Genomic DNA, 22264 nt, shown 5'->3' on the forward strand with positions numbered 1-22264 from the left:
TCCTTAGAGAGGAACCTTGGGGCAAACCAGCGTGCTGCTTGGGAAGGGAAAGGGGATCTCTTTTTGTTTTGCATCCACTTTATGGCATCAGGATAGAAACCAAGCCAGCTGGTGTTCAGACATGTCTAGTTATAATGACAAGCCTTCTCAGCATGAACAATGGTTAGAGCTCGTGCACACGTAATGGTAAACCATAGCGAAGACTGGGCACGGAGGGGGAATTCCTGTCAAAGGAAGATTGATGAAGAGGGCGTAGGAGCTTGTAGCCCACTCCTGAGTTCCCAGCCATGGTTGTCAGAATGACACATCCACTAGGACGAGGACTGGGATAACTTTGATGAAAGGCAGACTTCCATCCATCGTGGAAACACGTGATTTGGCTACACGGTTGAACGGTCAAGTTTAAAATGGATTATAATGCATTTTATGTTTTTTCTTAGGTTAGGAGTGCCTGGTGACAAGGATGACGGAAACGGTGATGAGTCAAAATAGCATTTTGCTTCCATCGGAGACAGTTGCTGTTCTCCCATGCTGCCTATTTAGGCTAATCAGCGCTATCTAAAAGAAGAACAACAATCAGCGAGAGACATTAATGCGGCATTACTTTATCTAAAATTAATAATCAGACCAGATTCCAAGGGACCCTGTGCTAAAAGCGTCTCGTTGCTTTTGTTAGCCTGGAGCTCCAGGGTTTCTAAGCTGAGGCTGATTAGAACTGACTAGCTCTGTTTACATTAGGGCCCTTTCCTAGAAGGAACATATATACAATGTAACCGGATTGTTTTCCTGCTGTTTTACACATTTACAAAGACATGTTTTAAAGGATCTCCTGTATTCTTGGTTATTCAGACATAGTTCTTGAAAGCATTTTTGGGGGGAAGTGTGTGTTTGTGTGGGGGAGTAATACTTAAAAGCCACACAATTTTCACAGTGTATTCTATTATACTGGAAATGTGCTTGAGGTGACACAAACAGCTTCTATTTCACACAATAAAACCCCCAAACCAGGAAATGCCACTGCTAAAAAGTTCAAAGCCATGAAGTCAAGCAGAGCTATACATTCAAAGGCTTACATTAGAATAGCTAAAATGGGACTGAGAATAGAACTTAAACAGTTGGTTAGCATCACACTGGAAGCAATAGCTATCTTAATCAGCCAAACAATTGGATCCACCAGCAGAAGCTCACTTTATAAGCAGATGATGTTATACTCTTCATAACAGATATTATAATTTATGGCATAAAAGGTTGTCACGAATGCCTGTAGGTACATCAGATCACAAGCAGAGTATTTCGAAGTCTTGCTAATGAGCCTAGGTTGCATGAAGCCCATAAGGAAGGTTGGTCTCATGGAATGATAGCCATCGTAATGAGCAAGCAGAGAAATGAGAGAATAGCTGAAGACAGGAAGACTTATGCATGGCAATGGCTAAGCCGGGCCGCTGCTGGTTTCTAGCAGTGGGATAGTATGGCCCGCCGCTTCAAAGAATGCACGGGGGAAGGAATCCCCTGGTACACGCAGTCTGCCCAGATGTTATGTGTGCACATACACAATGCTGGAACTGGAAGAGCCTGCCGTGCTGTGCAGCAGAAGCAGTAGCAGATGGGAATGGGGGGCATGGGCCCCCACTGCATAATGGCAGGATAGTGGCATGCCACTATCCCACCATCGTGCGGGTGGGGAAATGCCCCATTTGGCTCTGCGTCACTGCGGAGCTGACTGGAGCGTTTGGTGTCTTTGTAGGGACACTGCAGATTGGGGGAGGAACCAGGCCCAAAGACTCTTCCTCTGTGCAAGGGGCTGCCCTGGGCTAGACTTTGATGGCGACTGTGGCACCACAGGGAATGTGGAAGAATCCGCATTCCCTTACCATAGGCCATCCAAGAACACCTCCTTTTGCAAACAGGTTTCATCCAGCAAGGAACTTCTTTAGGTGAAGTTGTTAAGTGTGGCAGGGCCCCTGCCTCATTGACAGGCATACTGTCTTCTATAACCAATGGCACCCCACAATAGTCTAGGCTTAAGCTAAAGCCAAGACAACACTGCTAGGGTCGGCCAAGCCAGGCCAGACTCCATCTCTGCCTTAGGTTTGGAATGACAGCCTTTGCCTGACCCAGAGGTGCCTCTGGACTCAAGCTTGCATCAGCTCACCCCCCCCCCATTGTATTTCTAAGGGAGTGGACTGGCTTCCTCCTGTTTGCCTAAGGGCTCCTAGGAAAATCCTTTGTCTTGCAACATTTTTCACACTTGGCCCCTCTGCCAGGGGAAATCTCCTCCCCACATCCTGCCAGCTAGACCTGATAGCTCTCTTCCTCAGAGCCATTAATACCTTTATCCAAATCCATTTACAGCCATCCCCCCACTTGGCCAGGTATTGTCCTAATCTCTGGGGACCCTGGAAACTTCCAGCACATGCTTACCTGAGCCTTGTCACATAGCCCCCTTCCCAAAATCCTATAAAAACTGTGGCTTCACACAGCCACTCTGAGTGTCTTCCAACCCGGGACCTCCCACGCTGGTTCGTGCTTCTTCCTCTGACCCACCACTCCTCGGACAGGTAACTATCAAGCCTTCCACTCTTCCTCCCCCTTCTCTATATAACTGCTTGTATGTGTGTTAGCTATTTGTGTGTACTTTTTGTTATTTTCCTTTTCAATAAAAGCTTATATTAATATTTTACCATTTAAATCTGTGTTTGCCTTGAGTTCCTACAGGTGCTCGACCCTCGTATACATAGGTAACGATCCAATAACGCTAAGTTACCCCCCTCTCGCAGCATTTGAGCTAATATTCCCCACAAGCTCAAAGATACGTGTTTTTAGGACACGTGTTCAGCAATTTGGGTAACAGATTATGGTGGATCTCGCGGGCAATTGCCCCAGGCTTACTCGGGAGTAAAGTGGATGCACGGCACTCTCCAGTAACCCGGACGTAAGGGGAAAAGCCCGTTTGAACTCTTGGCATTAGTGTGTGAATGTGCTCTTGGAAGTGTGAATTCTGGGTGGGCTGTTTTCCGCTCCCCTCCTTTCCTTTAGTACTATAAAGCCTGTTGGCCGTGGGCTAAAACGGTGTTCATTTGGAATTTGTTGTGGGTTTTGACTGTCGCTCTGTGGGGACCCCACATTGCATCTTTCAGACCCACTGGGTGTCTCCCACCATGGTAGCATGCGATAGGGAACCCCGCCCTCACACATCTGACCTTCGCTAAGGCAGAGCTGAGGTTTGCATTTTCATGTGCTGTATATACCATGAATTAGGGCTCCTCTTCCTCCTCCTCTGATCACGAGCTGTAGATACCGTGAATCAGTCGAGGTTTGCAAGTGCTCCTTCTGACTTCAGGCACTCCCCTTAAGTGCAGGGCAAGAAAGGACACTGTGCCACCCCCCCCCTTTTAGTTTCCTCCTGTTCATGTGCTGTATATACTGTGAATCAGGGTTGGTGCAGGCTGTAATCACTCTGCAGAGACAGAGGATACAGACCTGGTCTTTCTTTTGCTGCATACCGGAGCTCGGTGGCAGCAATCTTTGGGTTAATTCTTGGGTGCGTTGCCTGTAGGATTTCCCCTATCTCTTTGAGTGTTTGGGTAACTGCTGCCATAAGGGATGGCTGCAAAGATTGTTCTTGCTGAAGCCTTTCAGAGCAAGGACAGGGTAGACCAGCTGACCAAGTGGGTCATGTCAAAGGGGCGCAACCCCTGGAAACCTGGGTTCTTTAAAGACCCAGATCCCCTGGAGAAACTTACAGAGACTTTTCAGTCATACTGTGACTCCAAGAGGCTGAAACTGGGAAGTGTGAGTACCCACGCCGCCTGGGGTCTCTACACTGCGCTGCAGGACAGTGTGGCACAGATTAGAGAACTCCAAACAGCGTTGGAAAGTAAAGATCTTGAGAGAGAAATCGGGGAGCGAGATGCTGTAATTAGCAAGCTCCACCGAAAAATAGAACAGTTGCAAGGAGAGAAATTTGACTTGCTGGTGGACAAAAACCACTATGCAAATCTGGTACAGGAGAAAGATCTCCAGTGCCAACAGGCTCTTCTGAGAGCAGAAGAGGCCTCCGCTAAGGTGAAAGAATTGGGCAAGCTGCATGATCAGGCACAGAGTGCAGCACAATTTCTGGCTAGGGAAAAAGCAGCACAAGTCTCAGCCATAAGCCATGATGCGTGCCGCCATGAAATTGAAGGTCTGAAGCAAAAATTGGGGCTTCAGACTGCTCTCATTGCAACTGTTCACCCCGAGACGCTCCCTGCCCTGCCAGACCTGTCTCACACCGAGCAGGTACTGCCAGCAGAGGCTGTCTCACATCTGCCAATCAACCCTGATTGGATGGAAACCCCCACTCTGGTCCATCCTGTCCAGCATGAGACAGTCCGGAGGCACATGGCAAACGGCCGTGTTGAGGTTACCAACCAGGAGAGAGTCATGATTTGGAAGCCTCATGAAGCGAAGGCTATTGGTGACCAGTTGGGCCCTCTCAACAGGGACACTGGCGTGCAATGGCTGTGTACAACCCTAGAGCAGTACCCCACTGCCAGCGGGGAGGATCTGTGCCAATTGGTAAGGGTGTGTGCTACTGGACCAGACACACAAGCCTTACGGAATGGCCTACTCCAACGTAAAATGGCACAGTTAGGTCCAATGAATTGGGCCCGTGAAATAGCCAAGTTGCTATGGCCAGACCAATCAGCGGAGCTACTGTTCCTCATGGACAAGCAAGGCCCGGATGAGAACCCCGAAAGCTATTCAATCCGCAAGTGCTTTCTTGCGCAGTTAGCTGAGAAGGTTCAGGTAAATACTCAGGGTATATGGAACTTTAATGTAGACAATTTTAAGACCCCGTTCTACAATGGTCTCAACATCAGAACAAAAATTGCTATAGGCTTGTTCAACCCAACCAACATCACTTGGTATGTGCTCAAGGAGAAAGTACAGCTCGCTGGCGACCTTTTCCGTGAGGCGGCCTATGCTCAAGGTTCTCGGGTCAAGCATCCCAAGAAAGGCTCCCAGGAATCAGTGCAGGCGGTCACTTATGCCAATAGTGGCCCCCATTTGAAACGTAGGAGAAACAAGAGACACAGCAGCTTTGGAGCAGGGAAAAACCCCTCTGGCCAAAGTGCAGAGTCTTCCCTTGGCACCCAAACTGCTGTGCCTCCCCCAACACCTCTTGGGAACCCTCAGCAGGCAGTTCCCTCTGCCCAGAGTCGGTCTCAGCACCCGGAAACCTTCCTAAGGAGATACTTCTGGGCCGGGCTCAAGGAGGCCAGATTGGACATGGCCCAGTTCAACAGGCAGCCTCTGGGAAAGCTAGCCCTTGCCTATGGGAAGCTTACTGCCAACTCAGGAAAGCGCCCACAGCCACCTTCCCCTGCCCAAAACAGGGATAAGACACAGAGTGGTTTTTCTTATAGTAACTTCCCCCAGAACAATCCCAAACCTAATAGAGATTCTGCCTCTCAGAAGCAGAATAAAATTAGTGACCGGATTTTTCTGTGGCGGGAACTTAGAAATGCTGGAGCAGACATGTCCCAGTATCATGACCAACCCACATCTGTGCTCATGTGTGCCTTTGTGAAGGCCACGAGGAACAGGAAAACCAGGAAAATGCTCAGACCTGAGCCAGAAATGGAGACAAGAACTAGGCCCACAGAAATTTCTTCTGAATCCCCTAAGGATTGGCAGAAGGAAATAGAGAAATTTAAAACTCTTACCCAGAAACAAGATCTAGAAATTAAAGATCTTAATGAGAAAAACAAGGAATTTCAGGGTGAACTTTTTAAAGTAAAAACACATTTGCAAAATGTGCTAGATTTCCAAAGCCACACAGATAGTAAATTGAAAAGAAAATACAGCAGATCCAGCAACCCAGCTTCACCTCTTGTCTTTAAAGAAGAAGAAATATTCTCAGTTCCCACATCTCAGAGTCAGGAAGGAAACCCTGCCTCTGAACCTGTACAGAGTTCCAAAATCCAAGTTCACAATAATTGTTCAACATGTGTGCTTCCATTTTTACTTTTAAACTTCCAAATTTTAAATTTGGCTGCAATTGGTAGAGCCTCCACTGATAGTTGCATTCACACTGAAACAGCCACTATTTTGCAATCTTAAAACAGACTCTCTTTATCTAACTGCCTTTCTAGGCACTCAGGCCTATGACTCATGCCTTGCTCTCCCCCAGCAAAGCAAATAATCTACATAACTAAGGAACTTTAACAGCACAGAAAGTATTCTTTCTTCTCAAATCAGGAAGGGAAGAAGTTTTGTTACTTTAAAGACTGACCCCCACCTCAGCAAGGGGGGGGAAGTCACAGATCCTCTTTGGGAAATGCGTCCTTTACAGTTTTTTTTTTCTTCCCTTTTACATTTTGTCTTTTTATTTTTAATTAGCAATTAGAACATTTTTTTGTCATTTTTTTTTGTTTTGAATGAAAATCTATCTTTTCAGCCAGCCAATAAAGACCCTCTGCCCATGCACAGGAACAGTCTTTCCCTTTAAGGATACCGGGTTGCTCTGCCTAAGAATGGGAGCATCTGGTTGAAGTATTTCCACTGTGTCCAAGAAATGGAAAGGACAATTGGACAATCCCCAGGAGGATTGTGCCACTGAAGAGCCCCCGGAGGTCAAACCTCCAGCCCCCATCACAACAGTTGTGGTCAAACAATTCTCACTGAGCAATTCAGGAGAGCCTGCTTTGGAAGGTGTAGCAGAAACCTTCCTCCAGTTTGATACAGGGTAAAGGGAAATAGGGACAAAGACCTTGCCTGCTCTCGGACGCAAGGGGGGGAGGCCCTTTCCTGAGGCATTTTGCACCTGTGTATATAGCCCCTGCTACAACCCCCGTTCGTTTTCAGGTCGTTCGCTTTGTTTTGAACACACGGACGCTAGGAAGAGATATGCTTCTCCTTCTAGTCTTTGCTGTGCTTTCTCTTGGAAATGCTTCCCCTACTCTTCCTCCTCAACAGGAGATTACTGTTCCCTCTTCCCCACAGCCCCACCTTTGACCTCCTCTCCCCAAGCCTAAAACATCAGATTCTCGTTTTCCCTATCCAGCTCCCTGGGTTCCCGCTGTTCGGGAATCCATAACCAAACCTGTCAGCTTGTTTCCCTGCTACAGATTTCCCGCAGATGCCAATTGTTCCCGGTTAGCCCCAAAGATCTCGCGGCTCCCCTATTGTAAGGCTTGCCACAAATAATGCTTGAGGCCACCCTCCCTGGGAGACTTTGCTGCAGCCGCTCTGCCGCCACTGTTTTCCTGGAAGCAAGGGGGGGAGGGCATCAGAAGACCTTGCCAACCTGCCAAGAAGATTCTTGGGATGGAGGGGTGGGAACGGGAATAATTTGCCTCTGTATTTATTGGAAAGGTGACTGCCACCTCTCCCACCCTACATTTTTGCTGTAAATATACATTTTTCTTTGTGTACAATGTATCCATTTTAGTTAATTGAGAATGTAGCAAATAGTTTGCTAGTTTATGTATATAAGTTTTGCTAAATTGCTTAGCTTTACCTTGTTCTTATTGCATTGCTTATTAGAAGCCATTGCTTAGTTCATTGCCTAACTTTTTAGTTTCTGCCACTTTCTGCCTGCTTCATAGTAATTGCTTGATATTCATTGCCAGCATTTTTAGGATTGCCTAATGCTTGCATTCTAAAATATTGCTCAGGTATTGCCCACAGTTTCCTGCCTGCATAGAATTTGGTTTTCACTGCATTTGCTTTTTGTCTATTGTTTACTAGATTGCCTTGCTCAACGTATTAGTTTGCATTGGTTCATTGCTTTATTCATATGTTGGAGAACTCACGCTTAGCTAGTTCATAGTTCATGTATGTTACATTTAGTTTTGAGTGGTTGTGGTAAAGAGGAACAGCAACTTCACAGCTTTCCTTAAGTCACCCAAACCCCTCCTAAATGTTTGTTTTTAATTTGGCTTAAGTTTTTGTAGTTTTTGTAGTGGCAGAAGATGGCCCCACTTTTCTCTCTGAATTTCTAGTCTGAATTTCAATCTTTGCCGCCACTAACGCATTATACATTGGTCTGGAGCGAATAAATGGAAATAAAATTCGCTCCAGAGGGGGGGATTGTTAAGTGTGGCAGGGCCCCTGCCTCATTGACAGGCATACTGTCTTCTATAACCAATGGCACCCCACAATAGTCTAGGCTTAAGCTAAAGCCAAGACAACACTGCTAGGGTCGGCCAAGCCAGGCCAGACTCCATCTCTGCCTTAGGTTTGGAATGACAGCCTTTGCCTGACCCAGAGGTGCCTCTGGACTCAAGCTTGCATCAGCTCACCCCCCCCCCCCCATTGTATTTCTAAGGGAGTGGACTGGCTTCCTCCTGTTTGCCTAAGGGCTCCTAGGAAAATCCTTTGTCTTGCAACATTTTTCACACTTGGCCCCTCTGCCAGGGGAAATCTCCTCCCCACATCCTGCCAGCTAGACCTGATAGCTCTCTTCCTCAGAGCCATTAATACCTTTATCCAAATCCATTTACAGCCATCCCCCCACTTGGCCAGGTATTGTCCTAATCTCTGGGGACCCTGGAAACTTCCAGCACATGCTTACCTGAGCCTTGTCACATAGCCCCCTTCCCAAAATCCTATAAAAACTGTGGCTTCACACAGCCACTCTGAGTGTCTTCCAACCCAGGACCTCCCACGCTGGTTCGTGCTTCTTCCTCTGACCCACCACTCCTCGGACAGGTAACTATCAAGCCTTCCACTCTTCCTCCCCCTTCTCTATATAACTGCTTGTATGTGTGTTAGCTATTTGTGTGTACTTTTTGTTATTTTCCTTTTCAATAAAAGCTTATATTAATATTTTACCATTTAAATCTGTGTTTGCCTTGAGTTCCTACAGGTGCTCGACCCTCGTATACATAGGTAACGATCCAATAACGCTAAGTTACCCCCCTCTCGCAGCATTTGAGCTAATATTCCCCACAAGCTCAAAGATACGTGTTTTTAGGACACGTGTTCAGCAATTTGGGTAACAAAGTGCCCTGGCAGGACAGATCTATGGTAATGAAAGCTTTGACTGACAGCAAAATAGATTGTAACTCACAGCCTACATGAGAATTCTGCATAATAATGAAGTATGAGTCATGTTTGACTTCCCAGTTGTGGTTCTAGCAGGATCCTACTTCCACCACTTGTGCAAGTGAAAGGAAGAGGATTCAATACATTCTCCCTTCCTCTTCTCTTTTTAGGTGACAAGTGTGTCCCCAGTCCATGAAGGAGGGAGAGGAAGAAGAAACTAATATGCAGACAATTTGACTAAAAAAAGTTTAATGCTGTGTGTTGGCAGACAAGCCGCACTTCTCTCGAACACTGATAAGAAAAGTTAATTTCAACAATCGTTTCTCTGAAAGGCCATGTTCTAGTGGGAATACTAGATGAAAATGCTTGGCAGCTGAATCTACTGTTGGGCAGTTCTCCAACTTCATATTTGAAGACGTTTGAATCACTTTTTCCTGCCCTGCAAGGTTCGGCAGAAAAGAATGATTTGCACCCATATTCTAAACATATTTAAGACACAGAAGTCTAAGATTTTAAAAGCATTGTTTGCACATAATAGCATTAACAGCTGCAAAGTTTAATTCTTATTTTTTTAAAAAGGTCCAATTCTATAGTCACTGTAGTCCAGAATAGACTAATTATTACCACCCAGAATGGAAACAAGCCCGGATCTGTATCTCTAAGCTTCCACTGAAAGACAGAATAAGTGGTTGTATCCAGGTGGCCCCATAACACAGCAACTACCACCGTGACCTGGGACCATATGTCATTCACCAGTTGCAACGCAGTTGTGACAATATTCTGGATGACAGGATGTGGAAAAAATGAAAGGGACGGATATCACATGTATGTGTAGCGGAACTTGCTTCCGCATTACCTAAAAGCATTTCAGCAACAATCGAACCATTCACGTTCCCCCTTCCTAACTCATCCAGTGCTTTCAAGTTCCACAGAGCTAGCTTGTCTCTGAGCAGATGCTGCCCCTCAGCTGAAGCTATGAAATGTCCAGCTCAAGCAGAGGGACTGCCGAGAGGGTGGGGGATGAATAATTTGGGACAAGATGCGCCAAGAACGTATCAGTTCTGTAATGTGAATCCCACCACCCAGCCTTTATACTGAAAGGACCAGTCATTTGAAATTTAGAGGATCCTGGCTATTCTCAGCTACCAATGCCCTTTAAACTGGATTGCAGACTTCCCTTTCAGTCCTAGAGTGGGAATCCTAAAGGGAGGAGAGCTGGAAATATCTTAAGATGCATCTCATGCAAGTCTTCTCTCCCTCTCCTTTAGCCCCCAGGCAGAAGGGAAGCAAATAGAAGTCAATGCTCCGTTGGCAGAGTGTTGTGGCTTGAATGAGAGGATGTTTTATAAGTGAAGATAGTGGTAGAGAAGCAATTCCCTATATTTGTGTGGTGAATACACGCTAACTAATCACTTAACTGAGAGGGACACATTTCCGGATAAACTTTGAATGGCAATTTGTATTTCTCCGAACCAATCCTCCTCATGAAAGATTCCTTTGAGTAGGACCTAGGAGCTTATACAAATGGAGATGGGTGTGCCCAATGTGACTGGTGACCTTTTTTCCAAGTAGGTTAGGAGCTGATCTGCCTCAACCCTTTCATTCACCTTCCCTAGAAAACCAAGATGCGAGATGGCGTGGTAAGTGGCCGGGTGCAGGAGATAAAGCAATAGTTTTTTCAGTATGGGGCAGACCACTGCCCCTTTAAGTCCCTCTGGGAACTCCCCTGAAGTAAGGGAGAGGTTGACAGTCTCCCAGAGGGGACCTCCTATCCTCCTGTTCATTCCCCACCTCCAGAAAACACAAACAAGGCTGTGTTTTGTCTGCCTGATCCCAAAAAGACCGTGGACACTTTAAGGAAGATTCTATTTTACTTTTGACAGTGTAGCTTTGCGTCCCACAGCAACACAGACCACACTTTAAAAAAAATTCTCAGAGCAGGAACTGGAGAGGGGAGGGTGGATGCGAGGGTGGGACAACGCTACAGAGATTATCGCACCTTTCCTCCTCCATACGGGGTTGCCTCTGGTTGCTCACCGATGGGATGCGAGATAAAAAGTGGCAAATCTACTTTTTGCAATTTTGCAATTTCCCTGGGCAAAACTCGGAATTCAGCAACCAGGAATTTAAAAATTAAATACTGAAGTAACTTCTCTGGGGCTTTGGAGTAACCCTAGGGTTACTAGTAACTCTGGTTGAGAATAACTGTCTTAATCAGTCTGCTGGGTAAAGGATCCTTGGGTTCGCAGAATGAGTTTCACGATTCTCTAAATCAGGGGTAGTCAAACTGCGGCCCTCCAGATGCCCATGGACTACAATTCCCAGGAGCCCCTGCCAGCGTTCGCTGGCAGGGGGCTTCTGGAAATTGTAGTCCATGGACATCTGGAGGGCCGCAGTTTGACTACCCCTGCTCTAAATCCAGCTCAGAACTGTATACACTCTGGAGCTGGGTCTAATGATGTCTTCCCATTTGTTGTGCCAGGTAACATTTGTATGAAGTTGTGCGATGTACTAAAAAGTCTTTTCTGTTCCAGGAATAACAGCATCAAAGAAGGATTGCTGGAAGCAAAAGCCTGGCAAATACTCTCCCTAAAGATTTCTTTCCCAAGCAGGGCTGTTAGCTCATCATACATGTAATGCCCTATTACGAGTCACTCTTTGTTTTACTAACCAAAAATATGCCTGGTGCTAGGCCCTCTATTCTATCTAAAACAAACTACAATTATTAAAAGCAGAGGCAGAGTACATTCTTTATTACTTAATTTTAGCTGAAATGTTATTAAGACGCTCAATGGTACCTGACAGAACGCCAAATAAAAAGGTTTAAAGCATCATTTGAGTTTCAAATTCTAGAATAAGTGATGGGAGGGGAACAGAATCCTCAGAGGGAATCGACATAGAACTGATTACCTCTCCCTTCCCGTTTCACTATTAACCACAGTACGGCATTAAGTCTGCACCAAGGTTCATGGAAATCGTTAGAACAAAGTTTGAGTCCAGTGGCACCTTTTAAGACCAACAAAGTTTTATCCAAGTTATAAGCTTTCACGTGCATACATACTTCTTCACCTAAACAATTCTTATTTTGCAAACCGGCTTCATACTCAGGTTTAAAGCCAACCGGTTAGTATTAACATCAGAGGTTAGGTTAGGAAGCAAAGAGAAGGGGAAACTGGCAAAATGATCCCAGATCTGGGAATGACTGGTAAATACTATGACTGTTTCTGCACGGAGGGGTAAAACGTGCATGGCCTCCTGCTTGCAAATGCGGGGTGGTAAAACTTGCGTTAGCAGTCTTCCTCACAGGAGACAGCTCCTGCGTTTTCCTCTGCCCTGTTGCAGCTTTTTGCCTTCTGATGAGGCTGCAAGGGAAACAAAACAAATTCCTTCCCCTGCTCCTTGGCCTGACAATCACAACATGCCGCCAATCACAGCACAGCAGTTCTCTCTTGGACTGAAGCTTTCTCCCCCCGCCCAGCCCCCAAATTAATTTTTTAAAGGCACTTTTGCATTGCTATGTGGTAATGCCACAACACAGATGCATTTTTAATTTAAAAATTAACACTTCTGCATTGCTATGGAGAAATACCAGAACGATACAACATCCCACCCCCTCCTTTTTGGGATCCATGGTGTTTTGGACTCTATGTCTGGGTGGATTTGTGAGATGCTAGAAATGGTAATTGGGCCCTGAAGAATGATTGTGTGTGAACAGTGGGCTTAAAAACAAAGCGCACAGATGCATGGATGCTCGGGAGAAGGCTGCTTGATCATGCCTCCTCTTCTTTCCTCGTTCATTCCCCACCTCCAGAAAACACAAATGGGACTGTGTTTTTCCTGCCTGATTTGTGAGTGGCTGGACATGGTAACTGGAGTAATTTTGTGTAAATGGTAGGCTTTAAAACAAGGAACATGCATGCCTGGATAATCAGGAGAAGGTTGCTTGATCTTGGCTGCTTGATCTTGCCCCCCCCCCTTTCCCTGTTTATTCCCCACCTCCAAAAAACACAAATGGGACTGTGTTTTGCCTGCCCGATCCCAAAAAGACTGTGGACACTTTAAAGAAGATTTTATTTTACCTTTGACAATGTAGCTTTGCAGTCCCACAGCAATGCAGACCGCAGCTTAAAAAAATCCTTGGAGCAGAAAATGGAGAGGGGAGGGTGGGTACGAGGGTGGGACAATGCTACAGAGACTATTGCACCTTTCCTCCTTCAGACAGGGTTGCCTCTGGTTGCTCACTGATGGGATGCGAGATAAAAACTGGCAAATCGACTTTTTGCAATTTCCCTCAGCCCAAGGCAAATCTTGGCAAAACTCAAGCCAGCCCCTGGACAGCCTCAGGATGCAGGTGACATCATATGGAAGGGGCTGTAAAACCCATCAGCAACCAGAGGCTGTCCAGGGGCAGATTCTTTGTGTAGAAACGGTCTATGCCTGCAGTCAGCTAAAGCTGCAGATAGGCTGAACAATGTTGATACTTCCAAAAAGTGGTAGAATTTAATAACGTTTATTATTTGTTTCAAAGCTTTGCACTGTTGCAAGTATTCAAAAAATTAGCAATTAGTGTATTAACCTACCATATTAAAATGCAAAACAGCAGCAGTCCATGATGCTTATATTGTTCAACTATTAGGTCCTGATTGCCCTGAACAGACAGATTTATAAATCACGCTTAATCTTGAAGCAGTGCATAATTTCCTTCCTCTCTTAAGACTAAAGTTTAAAAGCAAAGCAGGGAGAATACGATTACGTCCAATAACAGATGACTCAACTAGCACCTGAGGATTTTTTGTACTCCTGTGTATGGGTTGCTGAACTTCCCGTTTCAATAAAATACCAAACAAGTTGTGCTTCCTTTACAAATAAGCTCTTACATCAAGCCCAGTTCCTACCATTTCAGTTTTTGTCAGCATTCCAACATTTTACTTGGCAAATGTAGAAACAGTCTAATTAAAGAGTGCAGAAAAACAAGCATCATTCATCACAGACACAGCAAACATCTGAAAGTACACTAAGCTCGTTAATTCCTCTATGAGCTTTTAAGAGTCAGATAGGAATGGAGTTTGCTGTTTGTATGGTGAAGAAAGACAGAGATACTCCAAATATATAGCGAAACCATTATTTTGAGACTGCTTCAACAACTAGCTTACAGTTCCATTTTCAGCCATTTTCCCTACAGAACTGTGGGTAACACAGAAAAATAAATGGGGGGGGTCAAGGATAGTGAGAGAAGCCTACATTAAGACTTTTTTTTTTTTAGCAAACTCCAGCAGTTTTAGCAAAACAAAATAAAACTGAACTGTTTGCTTGCAGTAAAAGACTAATAATGTATTTGTTTAACTTTTCTTTCACGTTGCAATTGGCTTAGATCTCATGTAGAATTTCTGAAGGCACAAGAGGGGGCAATTTGCCCTGATCAGCAAAAATCTGCCCCCCTCCCATGAAAATTTAGGAGGATTCAAGCATTTATCTTGTAGATTAATAGGCGGGGGGGGGGGTGAAATCTATTTGTTGAAAAGAATTTTTTAAAAACATTACCTCTAAATATCATTGCTTCAACATACAACCTTGTAGAGACACAATATTTTGACATTCCTTTTTGCCTTTCTGTAGAGGCAACACAGTGTTTGAAACAGCTTTTTCACTGTTCCTACATCAATACATTGCTTGGCTAGATAGCAGCTATTGTCATCTAGCTTTATAGACAGATACACCTGAAAACATAAAACTAGGAAGCATGTAAAGAATGTCTGTGCTTTGAAATACACTTGGGAGTAGCTATCTAATATCCCATTCAGGACCAGTTCTGTGAGTTTAAGCCTGTGATTTTTCTGCAGCAAAATGATAACACTGGAGGGAACAATCCCAAATAATTGGTTATGAAAACAACAGTCCAATTATTCTCATTTGCATTAATGCTCTTCTCAAGTACCTTCTTTCAGATGGAATGGATATTTTTACCTGATCCAATTATCTGTTTCAGGTGCAAGTGCTCCAGATTGTAGCTTACCCATTCATGTCAATGAGGGTAAACTGATGCATATATTTGTGCCTCTGGCATTCAGGGGAGGAAGTATCTTTAGATCACATATAGGAAACGGAGCTAGCAAAACACTGCCAGGTGTAGGAATGATAGCCACGCTAATGAGTAAGCAGGAGAGAAGTGAGAGAATTGCTGAAGATGGGAAGACACATGAAAAGTCTCAAGCAAGTGAAAATGAGCAGCTCATGCTCTAAATCAGGGGTAGTCAAACTGCGGCCCTCCAGATGTCCATGGGCTACAGTTCCCATGAGCCCCTGCCAACGCTGGCAGGGGCTCATGGGAACTGTAGTCCATGGACATCTGGAGGGCCGCAGTTTGATTACCCCAGCTCTAAATCATACATGTTCATGCTGTTTTGCAGGCATCTCATTAAATCATAAGGGGAAAAAACCCAAAACTTAGTCATGTATTGTAGCTGAAAGATAACAGGTTAAAGCAGGGAGGGGGGCATACAGAATAGGACTTCTTCATAGTTATGCCTGAGCTCCCCCCCCCCTCGAGACCTGAAAGCTTCCCTTGTCAATGTCATTCTGTGGATTGGTTATCTGAACAGATGGTATGCCTTATCCTGAATCAAACCATTGATCCATCAAGGTCAGTACCAACTACTTAGATTGGCAGTGGCTCTCCAGGGTCTCAGGTACAGGTCTTCCACGCTACCTACCACTACATCATTTCAACTGGAGAAGCTGGGGATTGAACCTGGGACAATTTGCATGCTAAGCAGATGTTCTACCACTGAAACTGTGGTGGTGGTGGTGACCATGAAACTGGGCTTGCCCAAAGCCAGGAGCCTGGCCTTGCAGACTGCACAACTCGGTCAGATTTTACTCAGGGACAAGCTACGAGCTGGAGGGAAGCATGGAAAATACAGTGGGGCAGAGAAGCATAGCTTGGCTGCCAACTGGGAAGGGCAGAAGGAGGCACGGGAAGAGTGTTACACCTTCATTCACAGATGCTCATAACTGGACTCTGAGCAGGTGGCACACACAGAAACCAGCCTGGCAGAGACTGACTATGGAGTCAGTAGGGCCTTTCAACAAAACTTGGAAGCCAGGCCAGGTCTACGTTATCTAAATCAGTGGTCCCCAACCTTTCCGAGGCTGGGGACCGGCAGGGCATCGGGCCGCGCCCCCGCGGACCGCGCCCGTGCGGGCCACGCCCGCGGATCGGGCCGCGCCCGCGGGCCGCGCCCACGGATCAGGCCGCGCCCGAGCCGCGCCCGCGAGCCGCGCCCGGGCCGCGCCCACGGATCGGGCCGCGCCCACGGGCCGCGCCCGCGGATCGGGCCAAGCGGGCGTGGCCCGCACAGGCGCGGCCCGGCCCTGATTCCCTCTCCCCGCCTCCCGCAGTAAGAAGCTTCCCGGGCCGCAAGCTTGCGGCCTGGGAAGTTTTTTACTGCGGGGGCGGGACGGGGAGAGGGAGCCGCGGCCCGGTGCCATGGCCTTTGCAGCCCGGCACCGGGCCGCGGCCCGCAGGTTGGGGACCACTGATCTAAATCACACACCCCCCCCCCCAGCCAAAGACCATTAGACTATCTACAGGAAACGTAATATCCCTTCAAGGTACTAACTGCAACTTCTTTTGTCACTCTTGTCCAGTGTAATTTCTGTCTAGCACCATCTCTTATCCCCAAATGTCTTGCCCCAGTCCTTCCTGATAAAACAAAGACAGGGTCATTAGCAACACATTACACCTAGCCAAGGTATTGTTCTATTTGATGAGATTACTCCACACCTCCCACTCTAGTGACCTCACAGTTCAAACCCACCTATCAGGTACTCATAATAGCAGAGACCAATCAACAATCACGGACCTCCTAGTGGGCAGTCTCTGGGGCTGGCCTGGGAATTTCAAACACTTAATCAAACCTTGCACACACCCTGTGTGTGTGTGTGTGTTGTGTTTTCCAAACCCGGCATCCTGTCCACCCCCTGATGTCGTCAACTCTGTGTCTGGGCTGCTTGGATCCAAGAAAGGTGCAGTATCTTGAACTTGTCCCCCTGTAGAAGTTAGTGTATGTATGTGTTTGCTTCTGTGTATGTTTTGAATGTACCCTGATATTTTCCCCAAATAAATTCCCTGAGTGTAAGCTTAATTGTCTTCTTCATTGAAGAAGGGTTTCTTCCAGGGAAAGGACCCCGTAAAAATTGGTAGTAAAGATCCTGTGTTACCCAGCCTCTTGCTATATTAATTATTCCCCAGCAATTTGGGTAACAAGAGGAGAGGCTAAAGGAGCTGCCAGAGAAGAGAAAGAGGAAAAAGTGAGGAGGGGGATACAGGTAAAAATGAGATGCCATTGACAAGTCCTTGCCAGGTCCCTACTTGTAATAGCTGTATTTAATTATACTTAAATTAGATTTTGTGGCATTTGTACAATATGAAAAGACTTATGCATCAGCCAGGAATAACTCTAGTACTCCTGCTCCTACTATTCAAAGATTATTAAGGCATGCAAAATACAAATGATGCAATCTCACCCACAGAATTTACTTTTTGGTTGCTAAATTAACGTTTTGCTGTTTAATACAAAAGATAATTATTTCTCTTAGGTCTCTGTCCAAACTCAGTCCATCTAAGACTTGTGGATACATATAGTCAGTGGATCTGCAAACACTAATCATGTTTCATATGCAGTTCCAAAGTAAATACAAATTATAAAGATATTAAATACAAAGCAAAATCCCCTTAACAATCCAATTTATTGGCATGATATGAAAAGCAGATTTATGATTATTTTTCATTGCCTGGATACAGTGTACTAAATGAATGATAAGCAAAAGCCAATAGAGATCCGTAATCAGCTGCAATGTTGGTAAACTACATCTCCCCCCCCCTTCTAAGATTTAAGACAACTACAAATAGTTAGCTCTGAAGATCTGTTTCTCCAGCTGTTCTATCTAAAGCTGCAGTAAATTACAGAATATAGGCTGAGGATGCCAACACAATATTGTGTTAAGCCTGAAGTGTCACACAGTCTGTACTGTTATATTACAAGAAGGTTTTTTTTTTACATACTTTTATTGGCACTTACATAGTATAAGTGGGAGGGTGCTGGTGAGGAAGGATTTTTCCCCATCTTCTCCTTCGCTTAAAGCCCCCTAGCAACTGTAAAAAGCCAACACCAGCAGTTGTGGAAATCTTGTGGACAAAATGTCACAAGGCACAAAGACGGAAGGAGGGAACTGAGCAAAATTCCCCCATCCTCTTGGACTAGCTTATGTATTTTGGAGGATGGGGGTGGGGAGATTTTTCTATTAGTGGATGAGGGATATAAATACAATTCTATCCAATTTCTCCTCATAACTAGCTTCCTGTTTCTTGTGACATTTTTCCCAAAAGTCTTCCTTAAGCCTCAACTTTTCAGGACCTACAGGGCTGTTGGGATAAGGGGAAGGTGGGAAAAGGACCAACGCAATGATTCTTTAAAATAATATTTGTGTAAAACCATACACATGTGGAATCACTACTGAAACAGTGCAATATTGTATCAAAAGTAGGTACCAATTGCCATGTCTTCTACACCCTCAGGAAGTCCAGGGAAGTCTCTTTTAATACTATAGGTTTGCACACTTGCATTGAATCTATTTCTATTGGATTTTTCATCTGAAATACATCCTCTTATCCATACTAGAAGTATAGCTTTTTACAAAAAAACACACATCGTGCAATGTATTGTGAATGTGCTGTAGGGTTGGGGATGTCAAAAATGTATAAGTAATCTAACCACAGGGATCTCCCATCTCAGTAAAATAAGTCTCACTTCTAAGTAAATGATCTCAAGTTGCAAGAGATTCTCTGAGACAAGAAGCTTCTTACAATTTTGTTACTGCTGTCACAAAAACAGATACAGTGAACTTGGCCAAAATCCAGGTCTTAGAAAAACAAAAGCAAAGGATATGAATAAGCAAAACAAAATTCATGCATATTCATCCCAAAGGAATATTTTATTAACTGACAGACATTCTAGCATGTCTGTCTATTAATCAAACATGTCACCAGATGATAATCTAAAGATCAAACATTGCATGCAAAGCTTCTACACCAGGCTTTCTCAACTTTTTTACTGTTGAGAAACCTCTAAAACATTCTTCAGGCTTCATGAAACCCCAGAAGTGATGTGATCATGCAGAATATGGCAGGAAATATAGCTGTTGTACACAGCCTCCCTGGGCTCCATCCCTTCCCACCTCCTCCAGGCCCATCATTGGCCATTTTGGGAGTGGGCTGTGGGTTGAAATAACCATATATGGTTATATCAACCAATAAATGTTTAACATTCTAAATTAATGAACTCTCACCCATTCAGGAAACCCTTCCAGGGCCATCAAGAAACACCAGGGATTCACAAAACCTTGGTTGAGAAAATCTATTCTACACAATAGGACATTATATCAAAGACAATGTTGAAGAATCTCCATGGATGAAAGGGATATAGTTGCAGTTTGTTTTGTTTTCATTTTATAGTCTGCCTTTCTCACTGGGGCTCAAGGAAGATTACAAGTACTATAGAACTATTCAGTCAAAAAGCCAATTACAAATTATGATAACGCTAAGGGAAAAGCTCCAGGAATACAACAAGTGCTAGACCATTGGGGCTGCTGTGTCCGTGCAGGGCTGGGAAGCTGCTACTTTCCTGGCCAGTGCAGCACTACCACCCCTCAGCCCACAGGGAGGCAAATGGGCAGGTGGCAGGGAGGGCTCTGGTGGCCCCAGCCCCACGCACGACTTTGAGTCCATGGGAAAGACATGGCTTAGAGGTGGGTTTGGGCCATGTGGAGGTGGCCGGGGAAGTGGTGGGGAGGCTTCAGGGCACAGTATTGGTGGGGCCTTCCTCCCCCCAAGAGATGGTGCCAAGGCTGGGGCCAACCATTGTCCCAGACCCTCCTTCCCTCCCTCCCAGCTCCCACTAGTTGGCTGGTTTACCTTGTGGAGGCAGGCCAGCAGGCGGGTGCTTTTTCCTGGTGGAAGAAATTAGAGGGGGAGGTTGCAAGGGGCAGGACAGCCTACCTGATTGGCTGTTCATTGGACGGACAGCCAATCAAGTAGGTGTTGAGTTGGTCATAGTACTCCCACAACCTCATTTGCATTTTATATATGGTACAAATTTGAGTGACAATATTTGAATCGAATAACAAACATTGCTCACAAACAATATCATTAATTGAGGTCATGACCCAAGTTGATTCATTACATCACAACTCTGCTTCTCTACAAGTATGCCCTCCAAAACAATTACGTTTTGCACATTTTGTAAAATGATAAGCATCTCCCTAATAGCTTCAGGAAGACCATTACCTAATGTGCAAACCACCACAGAAAAAATGAACAAGCAGCTGTCAATATTATCTGCCTCCAGGGTAGCATCTTCAGAAGGCTTTGCTCTGATGTGCAAAGCTATTAGAGCTATTTTGCAGCAGAACATAGCAAAAGAAGCAGCTGTGACAGCCCAGTGCCGAAAAAGGCTTTGTAAGTGAGACTTAAAACCCTGAATTGAGCCTCGTATTGATTGGTAACCAATAGACAGTCTGCAGAGTGGGAGAGCAAGGCAGATTCAGCTTAGCGCCCAATACCAGCCAAATAATGGTGTTCTGAACCAACTGTAGATTTTAAGTTGTCTTTAAGGGCAGATCCATGTAGAGTACATTATAGAAGTCTAGCCCTGAGGTAACTCTGTATCATGGATCCATGTGGGCAAATTGCCATCTTCTGAGCTCAGCCAAGTTAGTAGAAGCCCCTTTTGCAGTTGCCTCAGCTAGCTTCCTGAACAATACAGCTGTATCCAGAATCATTCCTAGGCTCTTAAGTAAGTCAGTGAGAGACAACTGGACCCCACTGAAAATGTGGCATTCTATTGACCCTCAGCTCCCAGGGATCCCCATTTTCATTAATACTTGTTCACCCTTTTGTACACATGTACACCTCAGTGTGGGCCTACGAATGATAGAAGGACCCTGAATCAAAGTGATATCAAAAGACAGCAAGTCATGCCAAAAGAGGAAAGGAATGCAAGGCAGCTCCTCTGCCAATCATACAAAAACCTCACCTTAAGAGGGATTCAATTGATGGCTATTTCCCTAAGGACCTCAGAGCCTCTTCCCAAATAATTCAATCCTAACTGATGACTAAGTTTCAAAAACAATTAGCATCAGACTGGTTCCAGCAATATCCTTTATACCTCAATTAGAAGATACCGCTATCATTAAAAGTACATATATAATTTCTAGAACTTGCCAAGGGAAGAGACACTTTTCCATGCAAAAGGAGAAAAGCCCACTCAAGCATATAGACAGAACGTTTATTTTCAGGCTTGAATATCTTTGCAAGATTGCATTTTATTGTCCCCATATTATGATATTGAGCCTCTTGTGGCGCAGAGTGGTAAGGCAGCCGCCTGAAAGCTCTGCCCATGAGGCTGGGAGTTCGATCCCAGCAGCCAGCTCAAGGTTGACTCAGCCATCCATCCTTCCGAGGTCGGTAAAATGAGTACCCAGCTTGCTGGGGGGTAAACGGTAACGACTGGGGAAGGCACTGGCAAACCACCCCGTATTGAGTCTGCCATGAAAACGCTAGAGGGCGTCACCCCAAGGGTCAGACATGACTCGGTGCTTGCACAGGGGATACCTTTACCTTTACCTTTATTATGATATTGCCACTGTTTTTCCTTCTCATCCTAGGCCAAAAGGTATAAAAAAGTACCCTCTCAGCCTCAACTTTTGTACCCAGTGTCATGACCTATGGAAAGCTCATTCAGAGGTTAACCTTCTGACCCAATAGAGCAAAGTCCCAGAGCATCAGGCACTTGATCAAAGTAGGTTTATTAGAAGGAAAATACAGGGACAGGCATCAGTGGAAGTTCATCACAACAAGATAAATTGATGAAGACAATTTAAACAAAGGACCAATAGGGGTATATACATTTCAAAGGGGAATAAAGCGATACCACTTGCTTTTCACAGGCAATGCGAAGCATAAACAGTAAAGAACCTGGAAGGGTGGGGTGGAGTGGAACAACCCACCTCCAGCCCTGGACAGCTACTGGAGACTGACATGGGGACATGACACCTAGTTTTTAACTCACCCTATTAGTGCAACCTTTTTCTACATTGCTTAGATTATCTTTTTTTGGTTTAAGAGTTTCCCATGCCCTCATTATTCTGAATGCTTATCTGAATCTGGACCTTG

General features: G+C 45.2%; 1 protein-coding gene across 2 annotated transcripts in view; it reads right to left on the bottom strand.

The window, feature by feature from the left end:
• Positions 1-22264, bottom strand: part of MCPH1 (microcephalin 1) — a 126030-nt gene that overhangs the window by 3338 nt on the left and 100428 nt on the right. The window lies entirely within an intron of this gene.

This window comes from Paroedura picta, chromosome 1 (assembly GCF_049243985.1).
Source record: "Paroedura picta isolate Pp20150507F chromosome 1, Ppicta_v3.0, whole genome shotgun sequence".
Classification (NCBI taxonomy): domain Eukaryota; kingdom Metazoa; phylum Chordata; class Lepidosauria; order Squamata; family Gekkonidae; genus Paroedura; species Paroedura picta.